The following is a 14,196-nucleotide window of genomic DNA, read 5'->3' on the forward strand; positions in this document are numbered from 1 at the left end:
CACTTGTTCGGTGGTGGGCGTGAAGTAGCTAAGGTTCCTTCAATGGTGGATATGCTACCTCATGCCTACTACAGCACAAGGACATGTATGTGAGTTCAGTTAAACCAGTGAAATCTGAGCATAGACCAAATCACAAGTGCTTAACCTGTCCTCATTCTACTTCACGAATGCCTATATAGACCACTGCAAATAGAGTAAAAAGCAGTACAGGTGTGTACAGTGCTGGTGGACCTCATGCTGCGCACACAGATGTCCATGTGTGCACGCACACACACCTCGCTTTATTTTCTCCTACCTGCTGGATCCCACAATGATCCTTTTACTGAGACTAAGTAATGTCTCTCACAGGCAAGTGTGATACCTCCTGTGGGGAACTTTGTGTGCACACACTTCTAAATGAATATGGCACACACATCCTTATCACCTGTAAGTTCCTCAGAAAAAGATATCATCAAATCCTCATTATCTGAGATAACGAAGGGGTGGGACACTGCTTCCACTCCTGGGAAACATGGTATGTGACTGCACTGAGGTGGACAACTATGTGAGTGGCTTTTAGGTCTCACTTCCTAGCCCTCCCAGAAGGCTAACTAATTTAGGTTGCAAAACCACAACAGATTAGCCAAAAGCAAGCTAGAAAGTCTTTGCCTTCCTTGGTCCAGGCTATCCATATCTGGTGCCACGTCTTCCCCTCTTCCTCCTCTCCTTCTCAAGCTTCATTTGAAACCAGACAACCTGACTGCTGATCCATGGTTGTATGACCAACCCTTACTTGGGTAGGCTTTAAAGGAGTTGGAGTAAATACTGGTGGTGATGTGAGCACAGGTGGTAGACCCAGAACCTAATTCTAACAGATTGCCTTGATTTTATTGAAGAGAATGTGTTCCCAGTGAAAAGATCTTACTCTGTGTGGGCTGTCTAGAGTTTTTATACAAAGCGAACCACACCCTTTTGGATTTTGGCTACATTTTAATAAATTAGTCATATTATAGCTGTTTCTTCTGAAGCTATGTAGCTGAATACAATCACTCTGACAAATCTGTCTTCTGTGTGTACGTTTATGAAAACCGTTCTATAAATTCAACACCAAGTGCCTTCATTCCCATTAACTTTGCAGCCCCCCTCACACTTCCAGAGCAGCCTAAAAGGAGCTGTAGTATAAATTAAAACCCAGTCTTTTTACCCTAATTCCTTTCAGTCTTCCGAGTGGAGCTTTTCTTTCTAGGTCATGTGCTGTAAGTACTCTAGGCGACTCATGAAAACTGTCTTGCATTCACATGTACTAAGTGAATAACTACAGATAAAAATTAAAGTAATGTAAAACTCCAGTTTGTAACATTTGCAGTTCATTCACAAACACAAGCATTAACTCCAGTTGGGAGGAGGGAGAATTGAGGCTTTGTCATTCCTTTTTTTATTGTTGTGGATTAGTGTTTCTTCTAAATGAAAACAGCCCCTTTGGGTTGCTTGCCTGGTTAGCCATGGCAGGAAGACAAACGATTTTTACAGTATCAGACATGCGGTTTCCTGTCTGTGTTTAACTTTGAGCAGAACATCACAGCCAGCTGGTCCACGGCTCCTCCAGACAACTAGATAATAGCCTGTAATAATTTTGCCTTTGGAATGACTGTCATCCAGATCTATTCTGTACATTGTTCTTGCCTTTTTTTCTCTCTGCGTTTCTTGTCCACCAGAGAAAGAATTTTTGCAGTGTTTTTGCACATCCTATAGTTTTAGAGAGTAGAAAAAAGCTAGTCTAAAAAAGCCTGATCAAAAAGTGATTTTACTCATTTATTAGCAGAAACTGAGACTATAAAAAAGGTTGTAACTTTTCACCTGTTAATCACATCCTTTCCTTTCAAGCTATTGCTATAAATGATCAGTGTTCTAGCTCTTCTTCTTCCTGGGTGCAGACTTAAGACAGACCAGATTTAGTTTGTTCCTGGTGTTTCTGAGGTAAGAAAGAAAATTGTGAGTAAGGCAACAAGTTCTAATTTCCAACAGAAGTTAGTCACTGTTTTCCAGTGATTCACAGCTGAGCTGTTATTGCTTATAGAAAAATTGGTTTATAGCACTATTGGCTTGTATCAGTCTTGACTGTGAAGGTTAAATCTGCTGCCTCTGGTTTTAGACACAAACATCTAAAGGTTTTGGGTAGTGGGAGGTGTTGTGACTCACCCAAGGGTGGCTTTGGAAATGTTTGAAGTAGTTGCATCCAAATCAAATGCCTGTTTCTTGTATGGACTTTCATTTAAATTGCCAATCTGCAAAGTAAGAAAGATACACTCAGACATGTACCTAAACATGCCTGTAGTTCTGCTCCGTCAGGGGGCTTCTGACCCTGATTGAGATCCCTGGCATTTCAGGCCACAGGCAGCTGGTGGAAAATACTGTGTGCAGAATCACTCCAAACAATGTTCTGTGGTTCTTGGAGAAATAATATACAGGGGACAGGTAGCCATTGCAAATCTGACTACTCTGTGTTTATTTTTTAATCCCTCTCTTTTTTTGCCAAGCAAAATTGTGGGTGACTGGCAAGCAGCTTGCACCCCTGTGGTGGAAAAATGCTTCTCACAGCAAAACTCAATGCCAGTCTGTTTTAATTATTATTTATTCAAATGTCTAATGTCAGTATGACCAGAAGGCAAAGCCAGGAAGCAAAACCACTGGAAAAGATTAGCCAAAATTGGGGCAAAAAAGGCCCTGGCTGGCTACAAGTTGGCTAGGTGGCAGACAGGGGCCTGGTCCTGCTGTCATGGAAAAGATGAGTGCAGGACTGGACTACCAGTGTTTTTTCCTCCCTGATGTCTGGTGGATCTTCTGTATCTTGCTTTGCCGCCTTATGTTTTGACCTGTTGTGATGAACCAGGTCTGTCTGTAGCTGCTTGCACAGTTCCAGGCCTCCCTTGGTGTTTGGGCAGCTTTGTTCCTCAGCCTTCCCTTCGCCGCACCATCTCCCAGCCTCTATTCGTCAGCCAGTGTGAGCATGACAAATGCCTAACAAAGTTCTTCTTTATTAACAATCCTAAGCTTGGTCAAGGCTTGTCTACCCAAAGGGACTGTGGTCCAGCCTCATGTCTGACCCGTTCTCTGTTCTCCACGAGCAGAGATGACCAGGCACTCGTTGTGGCCGGGGCAACAGGATACCTGCATGTTATTCGGTGCATGACCTCCCTGCTCTTCAGTGCAACTTCTTCCTGTTGTGCGGGCTCATTCAGACACATTCGTTCAGCAGCATGCAAAGGGGTGACCCCAGCACTGGAGGCTGCAGACAGGAAAAGAAATCCTTTAAATACTGTTGCTGTTATATATGCAGTTGTTATCCTGGGCATCAAGTTCAAATCCAAGCAAAAATGCAGAGATCTCAAAATCTGGAAACAGGATTTGCAGAGCTGTAGCCCAGCTCTATTTGGTTTAGAGTCGTTTCATTCTAATAATTTATGTGGTGATTGTTTTTCATCCTCACCTGGCTTGCCATGCAATGCAGATCTCCATGCGGTTTGCGGCCAAGGTGCCTCTGGGATTGTTCAGATAGTCTCTGTTTATTCCTCATGTACTGCAAGACGAGGTCATTCCCACCGCACCCATTTGTAATATGGGAGAAACCTTTAGCAGCAACAGTGTATACAAGTTTTAATGATTATCTGAATCATTCAAACAGTTGCCTTGAAATGTCAGAACTTCAGTGATAGAGATGACTGACAGGCCGGCAAGGGTTTATGAGAATAATGAAGCTAATTGGGGAAATGTGTTGGAGGGGGGGAAGGTGTTGTGCTGCTAATAATCTTCACATCGATCGTGGTTTTACTTGAGTTTGCTAATTGAGAGTGTAAGAGGCGTATTTGATTAATCAATTGTGGGTGAGTCATTTGCCCAAACAAATGACAGCCTATGGATTTGCAGTGTGAAGTGCTTTGATTGCTCACTGTGTACGGCTGTTACCTGGGAGACCTAGTATTGTTCTGCTGCCCAAACCACCGCAAGCATGCCTGCATGGTGCCTTGTCCTGTGCCCAGATTGCAGGAGATACAGATAATGTTTTATAATTTCCTTAACTTGGTGTCTTTCGCTTGTCTCTAACATGTTGCCCCTGTCTTTTCCTTTCTTTCTCTCCTCTTCTTCTCCTTATGTTGTGGTTTAACTCCAGCTGGCATCAAAGAACCATGTGGTCGTCGTTCACCTCCCCTCCCCAGCCCCTGCTGGAATGAGGGGAGAATCGGAAGAAAAAGGCAAAACTCCTGGGTTGAGATAAAGGCAGTTTAACAGAACGGCAAAGGAAAGAGGAAAACAACAATAATACTGATAGAGGAATGTACAAAACATGATTACTGTACCAGCACTCACCTACCAGACCCAGGAAGCCCCAGCCCACTCCAAGCAGTGACCTCCTGCCCCTTCCCCTGGCCAGCTCCCCTGGCTATAGACTGGGCTATATACTGGGCATGGCAGCACATGGAATTGAATACCTGTCTGCTAGTCTGGGTCAGCCAACCCCCCCCTTCCCTGCTGTGTCCCATTCCAGCCTCTTGTGAAAATTAACCCTATCCCTGCCAGAACCAGGACATTATCCACCCCTTATTCTATGCCGTCTACGTCATTCCCAGATCTTAGAGTTTCCAGTTAATTACTGCCACTTTTACCTGTCTTCTATATATAGGTACATACATATACATACAAATATAATTCCCTTAGTCTATGGGCCATCTGTCTAAAATGTTCGTTGAGTTCATGTAATCCATGACTTTGGGCTCCATCTGTTAGAACAGTCTCTCAGGGCAGGCAAGATGGTGTGTAGTGCTGGCCTGTTGCATGCTGCACTGGGAGCTCGCGGCTGGTGTATCTGGTGCGTCCCATGCCCACAGTCCACGGGTTGAAGATGTCGATCTCAAGGAAGTTGCTGGGTGCCAGCTGCTGAGGTCAGTTCTCATCCCATCACCACTGCATTTTCCTCGGTTTCATCATGGTCCATCTGTCATTAGTTTGAGTGATTATTACTGTAATACAATTGATATCATCATTATTAGAATTGTTTGTTGTATAGTGGCAGGGTTATTTAGCAATTAACATCACACAATTTGGTTCATTTGCTATTCTCACCCTAAATCAGATCCACATGAGAGATGCATCAGACCTCCCTATCCTTCCACATCACCCACCAAGTGCACCCAGGTCCTTGAGTGGAAGCAATCCTGCAGATTGGTTTGCTTTAGCTGAGGCAGGACTAACCCAGTCTGTCTTCCCTAACATATTCTTCATGTGCACTACAGGGACTTTATCCCCTTCTACTGTACGGGGAAATTTTGATTGGGCAGGGCCAGCTCAGTTGGTAGATCCCCTGGTGTTAACTAACCAAGTAGCTTTTGCTAAATGTGTATCCCAGTGTTTTAAGGTCCCACCACCCATTGCTCTCAGTGTAGCTTTTAGCAGTCCATTGTATTGGTCTATCTTCCCAGAGACTGGTGTGTGATAGGGGATGTGACTCAATGCCATGTTCCTTGGTCAAAGTGTTATGAGGCTGTTTTGGAAACAAGTCCTGTTGTCTGATTCAGTTCGCTCTGGGGTGCCGTGTCATCATAAGACTTGCTTTTCAAGGTCCAGGATAGTGTTCCAGGCGGTGGCATGGGGCACAGGATATGTTTCCAGCCATCCAGTGGTTGCTTCCACCATTGTGAGCACACGGCACTTGCCTTGGTAGGTTTGTGGGAGTATGATATAATCAATCTGCCAAGTCTCCCCATATTTATGTTTCAGCCATCATCCTCCGTACCAAAGAGGCTGTAATTGCTTGGCCTGCTTGATTGCAGTGCATGTTTCACATTCATGGATAACCTGTGCAATAATGTCCATGGTCAAGTCCACTCCTTGGTCATGAGCCCGTCTATATGTTGCATCTCTTTCTTAATGGTCTGAGGTGTCATGAGCCCATCAAGCTATGAATAAGTCACCCTTATATTGCCAGTCCAAGTCCACCTGAGCCATTTCAATCTTAGCAGCCCAATCCACCTGCTGGTTGTTTTGATGTTCCTCAGTGGCCTGACTCTTGGGTGTGTGGGCATCTACATGACATACTTACACAACTAGAGTCTGTGTCCAGGCAGCAATATCTTGCCACAATTCAGCAACCCAGAGGGGTTTGCTTCTGCACTGCCAGTTACTCTGCTTCCACTGCTATAACCACCCCCACAGAACATTTGCCACCATCCATGAGTCAGTATAAAGTACTGGCCATTTTTTTCGTTCAGCAATGTCTAAAGCCAGCTGGATGGCTTTCATCTCTGCAAACTGGCTGAATTCACCTTGTCCTTGAGCGGCTTCTGCAATTCATCGTGTAGGACTCCACACAGCAGCCTTCCACTTTTGATGCTTTCCCACAATCCATCAGGACCCATCAGTGAACAGGACATATTTCTTCTCATTTTCTGGTAGTTTATTATGTGGTGGAGCTACTTCCACGTGCATCACCTCCTTCTCTGGTGACAGTCTGAAATTTTTGCTTTCTAGCCAGTCCGTGATGAATTCTAGAATTCCTGGGCAATTGGGGTTTCCCATTTGAGTTTGCTGTGTGATCAGTGAAATCCACTTACTCTATGTAGCACCAGTTGCATGATGTGTAGCAGGGACCCTTTCTTTGAACATCCAGCCCAGCACTGGCGGTCAAGGTGCTAAGAGGAGCTGTGCTTCTGTACCAACCACTTCCAAAGCAGCTTGAACCCGTTCGTCTACTGCCAATATCTCTTTTTCAGCTGGAGTGTAGCAGGCTTCAGATCCTCTGTATCCCTGACTCCAAAACCCCAGGGGTCATCCTCGAGCCTTCCCTGGTGCTTTCTGCCAGAGGCTCCAGGTAGGGCCGTTCTCCCCAGCTGCGGTGTAGAGCACATTTTTTAACATCTTGTCCTGCCTGGACTGGGCCCAGGGCTACTGCATGAACTATTTCCTGTTTAATTTGTTCAAAGGCTTATTGTTGCTCAGGGCCCTATTTAAAATCGTTCTTCTTCTAGGTCGCTTGATATAGAGGGCTCACAATCAGACTGTAATCTGGGATGTAACCCATGATACCTAAGAAAGGTTGTGTTTCCTTTTTACTGGTCGGTAGAGACATAGCTGCTATTTTGTTGATCACATCCATTGGGATCTGATGGTGTCCATCTTGCCATTTTATTCCTAAAAACTGCATGTCCTGTGCAGGTCCCTTGACCTTACTTCATTTTATGGCAAAACCGACTTTCAGAAGGATTCAAACTATTTCATTCCCTTTCTCAAAAACTTCTGCTGTGTTGCCTCATACAATGATGTCGTCAATGTATTGGAGGTGTTCCAGAGCTTCACCCTGTTCCAGTGCAGTCTGGATCAGTCCATGGCAAATGGTAGGGCTGTGTTTCCACCCCTGAGGCAGTCGATTCCAGGTGTACTGGACGCTTCTCCAAGTGAAAGCGAACTGTGGCCTGCACACTGCTGCCAAAGGGATTGAGAAAAAAGCATTAGCAATATCAGTTGTGGCATACCACTTGGCTGCCTTCGACTCCAGTGCATATTGAAGCTCTAGCATGTCCGGCATGGCAGCGCTCAGCAGCAGCGTGACTTCATTCAGGCCACGATAGTCCACTGTTAGCCTCCACTCTCCATTAGATTTTTGCATTGGCCATATGAGACTATTAAAGGGTGAGAGAGTCTTGCTGATCACTCCTCGAGTCTCTAATTGACGAATCAGCTTATGGATGGGAATCAAGTAGTCTTGGTTGGTGCGATATTGGCGCCGATGCACCATTGTGGTAGCAATCAGCACCTGTTCTTCGACCCTCAGCAACCCCACAACAGAAGGGTCCTCCAAGAGACCAGGCAAGGTAGACAGCTGTTTAATTCCCTCTCTCTTCAATGCAGCTATGTCAAAACCCCACCGGTACTCTTTGGTGTCCTTAAAATACCCTCTCCTGAAGTTGTCTATGCCGAGGATGCATGGAGCCTCTGCGCCAGTCACAATGGGATGCTTTTACCACTCATTTCCAGTTAGGCTCACTTCAGCTTCCAATGCAGTCAACTCCTGGGATCCCCCTGTCACTCCATAAATACAAATGGCTTCTGCCCCTCTATAGCTTGATGGTATTAGAGTACACTGTGCACCGGTGTCCACTAGAGCCTTATACCCCTGTGGATCTGATGTGCCAGGCCATCAGATCCACACAGTCCAATAAACCCAGTTGTCCCTTTCCCCCACCTGGCTGGAGACAGGGCCCCTCCAATCCTGGTCATAGTACTCATTACTTGCAAAAATGACTTCAAAGTCCCTTCAAGAGGATCGGAAGTAAGATCAGGCCTTCTACTCTGTCTGGGGAACTGCCCGCTGGACGCTGGAGTGGCACTTTTCCTGGAGGGATCCCCATTTGTAATTGTTCTTCCTTGCAGCTCATGTACCTGTGCCTGTAGGATCGGGGTAGGTTGTCCATCCTAGTTCCTTACGTAATCCCCGTGTTCACGCAGGTAAAACCACAGGATGCCTTGTGGTGTGTACCCTCTCTATTTCTTTCTTTTGAGCAGAGAATTGCTTGCTCCTAATAGCTGAGACACTGGCCCATACAGGTGGGAGTAGGATCTCAGACTTAAGAGCAGACGTAAGACCTGCTTACAAACAGCCTCCAGGCTGTAAATACTCATGTGATGAGTTGTCCAGTGCTCAAGGAGCAGCAGAAGGGAGATGATTGCAGCTGGGCTGCTTCCAAGTGGATTTTAACAAAGGCTTTCATTAATCTGTTTTTCTGTTACCCAGCTAACTTGTTCAGAAGGTAACTGTCTTCCAGCTGCTCCGTAAAAGAGGTCAGTGGCATTACAGAATGTTGCACAGAGCCTCACACCGCTTGTCCGTTGGCGTTGTTCCCTATGTTTCCTCTTAGGTATTCCCAGTCACAGAGTCCCACCCAATGCCTGCAGCTGTATGTAACCAAAGGAGAGGCTGTCTAATACTAAATGTCTGATTCACTTAGTGGGATAGAAAGGAAGTAGAATGGAAAGAGGTAAAAGAAGCCAAAATTTTGTTTTGCTCTGTATTATTTATATTGTTTGCTTCCTACGAAAATAACCGTGCAGAGCTCAGTTACAGATTTGTGTAAAAACAAACTAGGCAGCACTCTTCCAGTCTGGTTGGCATATTTGTTACAATTTGCATCACTTGAGAGCTTAATAAGTGTGGGAACGTGGCCAACCTTTTATCAGGTTGTCATGGAAGAGACTTTAATAATTACAGACAGAAACAAACTGTAACTAACACTGGCAACATAATATTTTGGGAAAGGTTGGAGGGGTGAAACTCAGGCTGAGAATAAAAATAGTGGTTAATGTGTGGCATCTGTTGGAACATATTGAAACTGGAGAGATTGATTTGTTCCAGAAAACCACCAGCAAACAGCAGCAGACACCGAGTTGTATAACTGAGGCATGTATCACAGAAACATAGTCACATCATGTAAAGTTAGAACGTGTTGGCTTTCAAATCACTGTGTAGGAAAGCTCAGCTACAAAAGTTAAAATGTGTGAGAGATGCCATGTACACACAGTGAAGTCGCCTGTTAGAATGGGAGAGATAAGAAGGGAATGCATCCAGGAGTGGGAGATTTTAAACAAATGGGTGCTGTGCCAACAAACTGAGGAATTACACTTTCTAGCCAGCAGTGAAGGAATAAAACAGCAACAAAACTATTTGTTCTGTCTTAGAGCTTAAGAGTTTCTTAAATCTCCTGGGTGCTGAATAGCATACTTGGCAATCAGTTGAAAAATGAAATTCTGCTTGCAGTAGATAAAATATCCATGACATCATTGCTGCCCAGCCTTTTCACTCAAGTAAGGCACCCAGAGGCAATCAAGTTGCCTGCCTCCCGCCCCCGTGACTAAGATGCAGCCATTCCCGTCAGGTGACAGATGCGTTATGCATGACTCTTCCAACATGTAACACATGTAACTGGGGATTTTCCCCAGGCCTAACAGAGGTGTCTTGGGTCCTGATTACCTGATCCTGGGTAGCCACGTGCCAAGGGCAAAGCTGCTGGCCCCCAGGGGAGAGCAGCAGTGAATGTGCCACAGCTCTCCAAAACCGCGCATACCTTTGCCTTACTAGGTCCCAGGAAAAGAGGCGAGTGGTGGCACTGGGCAATGCCTTGCCTTAAGTGCTCTGAAGGCTGGGTCTGGTTTGCCAGCCGTATGTTGACTGCAGAGCAACATTCAGGCTGGCAAATAACCAAAAGGTCAAGTGAATGAGTTTCCACACTTTTCGCCAAACGTCCTTAGGGCCCAACTTCTGAGCCATGAGGATGGCAGTGCTTTAGAAAGACAGCTTTAGAAACAGGCTCTAGAGATGGCTTTACCTTGTAATTTCTACTATCTTGGAGCCCCTACAGCAGCCCTGGCAGACCTGCTAACTACCGGAGCTCGTGCCTCTCCAGGAGGCTGCTTCAGAAGATGCTATGCTTTGGATACCCTGGTAATATGCTCTTTAGGCTAAAAGATGAAGACGTACAGCACAAACACAAGTTACTGGCCTTGACGGACCTGGTTTACTCTTGTCAAATTCAGGAACTGGCTGCAGGATTTTAACTTTTGGGAAGGTCTACGAGAAATCTCAGGGTTTATTCTCCACTGGATAGCAAGATAGAGTCCACTCGGGTTTTAAAATCTAGTAATCTCTGTCTACTGCCATCAGATGGTTCAGCATAGAGCTGAGGGAGGGTTGGAACTGATTTCCCGCCCCACAAAACTATTAAGTTGAAAAAAATTCTTCCTCTCCAGCAAGGATGGAAAATTAAAATGTTTCCAGGAAACTGTCAAGATAAAAAAATGCAGGTTAGTTTGAGGTGCAGCCGTTGAGTTTGATTGTTTCCAAGTATTTTGTGTCAGGTTCAACCCTTTTCCTAAGGAAAAAGCTTCTTCCCCCCCCCACCCCACCACCAACCCCCCCCCCCAAAAAAATCTCCCTACCCCCATCCACAAAGCCAAAAAAAAAAAAAGTGCCTGTAAAATTAGAGATTAGCAGAAGTTTTTAAACACAAAAGTTCAGGCAACTTTTGTCTTCAAGATAGGATTTCAGGGAAAAGTAAGTACAGGAATGTAAGAAACAAAGTTTCTGTTTTGAAAATCAACATTTCCCATCTAAAAATGTTGTGCTGAAAATTTTCAAGCCATTTTAATTCTAAAAAGACCAAAGTCATGACACGTTTTTGATATGAGACACTGAACTACAAAATTTCATTGTCAGTTGAGGATTCTTCAATAGGGATAAACTAAGTTACCCCAAACAGCTGCTCAGAGTGAAACTTCATTTCACTGAAAATGAAGTATGTTATGGAATTAGTTTTCATCCAGAAAGTAGCGCTAAAGAGATGGGCAGACTTTTCCATTATTTTATTGCCTAGTATCTTGCCCAGAAATCAGTACGCACATAAGGTTCAAACATTTTGCCTGATTCAGAATAATCGGAGATGAAAAGCTCTTCCCCGAATCAAACAAGAGCAGGACTTGAACTCGGAGCTCCCATACCCCAGACTAGTCCCCTCACTGGTGGGGATTCAGCACTCACATCTCTTGCCAAATTGCAACATTTGAACAAAATTCTGTTTATGCAAAAACATTCAAAAAGCGTTAGTTTTCATTCCAGTGTGGAATTGAAACCAAACTTTGAAACCTCAGAATTGCTGCAAAACGGAGTTGTCCTCCAGTCAGCTCAAATGGCTGCTTTGTGTCTCAGGAGCCTGCAAAATAACTAGATCACGGTCCCGGGTCTGGGCCCGTAATTTTGTGACTCTGTGTTTCTGGGGCGTTCTGAGGCGCTCGACAAGCTTGCGGTGCGTCGGTGCGTTTAAGCTGAGTTCTGCCAATATCAAATATATTCTTGCCCTGCTGTGTGGCTTCGACTAGCAGTTGAACAGGCAGCCACTTCAGAACTGTCGGGAGCAGCAAACGGCACCGAAGTGGTCCTGTCAGGACTGGCTGTGCATTTCTGCTGCCCGGTGCATTCGAGTGCGGGTCCTCGTTTTATTGCCGTTGTTTCATTTCTTGTTTCCAAAGTTCAGCGACACCGAAGTTCAGTCAGAGGCACCCGATCCAACCTCGAGAATTTGCAGGCAGAGCCCTGTTGTGCTTTGAAGCTTCCTGACCCAACAGGGGCTGTACAGTGTTTCCATTTTCCTTGGCACCTGAGCCATATTCCCCAAAGGCTTAGGTGGTGTTAAGGGTTGTGCAGATGGTTTGTGCTTAGTTTAAACCACAGACAGGAAGCTTTCTTTTAGCTCAACTTCTCTATTGTTATGCTATATTAATAGGCTCTTTTGAAGCTTAAGAAAGGACTGATCCTGCCTAAATAATAGTTCTGGGTGGGGAAAGTTATTTAGGAGCACGTTTGCAAAACCTGAAAGGCTGTTTCATTTAACTGTTTCCTTGCCTGCCTGCACAGCCAGGTTTTGCTCATTGCAGCATTCAAAAAAGAGGAAGCTGCACTCCCATTTTAGAAATTCGGGGGTTTGAGTCATAGCTATTTATTTATAAGCAAATGAACACATTTATTCTTAGATTCCTGTAGTCAAGCCAGAAAATGTTGGCCAGCCATTATGCAAACACACAGATACGCTCTGAATTTTGATCCTGCCCTGACTTTGTGCACAGATTCAACTGAGAAATACCCCAACCTTAGCTTGTGCAGGAAGGGCTGATTTTGTTTTATTCATACCAGCAGTCAATATCAGAGGCAGTTCCAGAAGTGCCTTGCTGGGACCAGCCCTTGGTGCCACCAGCTCTTTGCTGCTGCTGTCCCCTTTCACTCTCATGGCAGGCAGCATGGTCCCCTCCTAAGCTCAGGGTTCAGCCTTGTCAGTCCTGACACTCAGTTCTCCCTGTTGGCGCTCATTCTTGCCCTTCCCAAGCCTTGAGTGGGACTTGTTTAGTGTCTTAAAAACTGAAGACGAGCACACCCTTCGTCCCTGCTGCTTTAGGTGGGGATGTGCGGCCATATGCTTTTCTCCCCCTGCCTCCCTACTTCCTCCAAGGGACGATGCCAAAGCGGATGTGTCACTTTGCAGCAGGGGTGCAGGATGATAGAGTGCTCAGGGGAAGTGGCCAAACAGCTCAGCTTCTGCTTTGATTTAATTTTTTTTTTCCTTCTTTTTCAAGTGACATTTGCAACATCAACAGTTTCTCCCTTCCACCCAGAAATCCCCCTGCACCACAAGCAGAGCTTTCTCTCCTGCAAAAAGAGGAAGAGCCAAAGGGGCAGTGAAGTCTGCTGGAGACTTCTCAGCTGTAGGTCCAGATAATACAGGCTGCTCTAGGGCATTATAGGAATGATCGGAGACCCTCAGACAGGTGGCCGTAACAGCCAAGGAGTGGAGGCTTCGGGTGAGTTTCTGCTCAGTTAGAGGTGAGCAGAACTGCTTGGACTCATGGGGAGAAATTTGAAAGAGAACTAATACATCTCGGGGTTTTTCTTCCTCATTTAGAAAGACATTTGTATTTCAAATATCTGGGCTACACACTGCAGCATTGTGGCAAAGAGAAACGGCTTAAAGGGCCCTTAAGAGGCATGTTCATCTTCGTTAAAAAGTACACCGTATGATATAGATGACATATACTCAGTTCCCAGAGCAGAGTCCAAAATTCAAGCATGCTTTTCTGTGGTCAGGAAATAAAACCAAAACAGAACCCCAAATGTTCATCAAAACTATTTTACCTGATTGTTACAGATCACAGTTGCATTCATGCAGTTGTGGCCTGCTTGCAGCAAAAACTCCGAAACAGCCGTCCCACAATGTAGTCAGTTCTCTTCCTTTGGGGTGTTTCCTGAGTTCTTTACAAAGCAGATTTTCTGAGAGCGAAGAATGCACATGGGAATAAACAATGCAAATCTTCTGTTTGCTGACAGTGACATTGGAGTTTCTAAATATATTCCTCCAGTAAGGGCCACGCAATAACTGAGTTGTTTTCCCCTCTTCAACATGCTGAGAAGAAGAAGGGGTGCTTGTAATCTGTGATGAACTTTTACGTATTTCTTTCGTTTAAAATTTACGAAGTTTAAAATTTACTAATATTTTCTGCCAAGGGAAATCACTTGAGAATAAGGACTTGTGGTTTGCATAGGTGTGGAAGAAGGGCTTGGCTTAAACGGTCCTCTTGCATAAATGAAGGAAATACATTCTTTGTAGGTGCTGGTAGTGAATGCCACTGACC

General features: G+C 45.0%; 1 protein-coding gene across 2 annotated transcripts in view; it reads left to right on the forward strand.

The window, feature by feature from the left end:
• TGFBR2 (transforming growth factor beta receptor 2) overlaps positions 1 to 14,196 on the forward strand; it is a 66,441-nt gene that overhangs the window by 30,426 nt on the left and 21,819 nt on the right. The gene's annotated exons all lie outside the window — the stretch shown is intronic.

The sequence above is a fragment of the Vanellus vanellus genome (assembly GCF_965231255.1).
Source record: "Vanellus vanellus genome assembly, chromosome: 2".
Lineage (NCBI taxonomy): Eukaryota > Metazoa > Chordata > Aves > Charadriiformes > Charadriidae > Vanellus > Vanellus vanellus.